This window comes from Penaeus japonicus, unplaced genomic scaffold (genome assembly GCF_977035675.1).
Source record: "Penaeus japonicus unplaced genomic scaffold, GWHDUDI00000001_assembly GWHDUDI00000038, whole genome shotgun sequence".
NCBI classification, from domain to species: domain Eukaryota; kingdom Metazoa; phylum Arthropoda; class Malacostraca; order Decapoda; family Penaeidae; genus Penaeus; species Penaeus japonicus.
The window spans coordinates 12,515,914-12,516,846 of NW_028234440.1; the positions used below are offsets into that span (position 1 = coordinate 12,515,914).

General features: G+C 32.0%; 1 pseudogene; it reads left to right on the forward strand.

Annotated features, from left to right (window-relative positions):
• Window positions 1–620: 620 nt before the first annotated feature.
• On the forward strand, window positions 621–739 carry LOC122243956 (5S ribosomal RNA; annotated as a pseudogene).
• The last annotated feature ends 194 nt before the right edge of the window (window positions 740–933 follow it).

The window sequence follows — 933 nt, forward strand, 5'->3', positions numbered from 1 at the left end:
GCAACATAGTCAGTACTTGGATGGGTCCTCCTGGGAACTCCAGATACTGTTAGCATTTTATTATTGATTGAATACGCTTTTAGTCAATGATTGCTTTTATCAAGCTTAAATAAGATATACTTATAACAGAAAAGACTGATTTACTAGGTAGTTTTTTCTAGAATTTACAGCCAATGATTATTGTTTTTCTCGGTCTTGAACACGAAATATTACTTCAAAATACTCTTATATCAGAAACGAAGAATAATGAAGATAAGACCAAAAACAAAAAAACAAAAAAAACAAAAACAAAAACAAATAATTGTACTTTAATTGTTAAAAGATTTCTTTTAACAATTAAAAAGTGTTTCGAAGCTTGGCTTGCGACGATTAGAATATGATTAGGAAAAACCTTAAATTCGATTTAATTATCTTAATGGTGGTTGTTATTCATAGATGGTAACGTAGACATCATATCACGTGTATGAATAAATTTAATGCCCTAAAATTGATTTACTTCCCATAGTTTTTGATTGTGATTATTCCAACAGTGTATAGGTGGCTGTGTGGCAGATAAAAAGAGATTTGTAAGAAAAAGAGGTTAATCAGGAATTAATATGTTGAAGATTTTCCAATATCATGTCAACGGCCATACCACGTTGAAAGCACCACTTCTCGTCAGATCAGCCATGTTAAGCAACGTGGGGTCTAGTCAGGACTTGAATGGGTGATCGCCTGGGAATTCTAGATGCTGTTGGCATATTATTCTTAATTAGATCTTTTTTTTTCTTTTACAATGTATAACTGATGCCTGTTTTTTTAATTGTTATTAATGTTCAGAAAAATACACTTACAACAGAAAATTACTGACTAGACCCAATGTTCGCTGATAGGACGAAAACCGGTGAGTGTGGTATGATCAATGCCATGATACCTGAGAACATTCAATATATT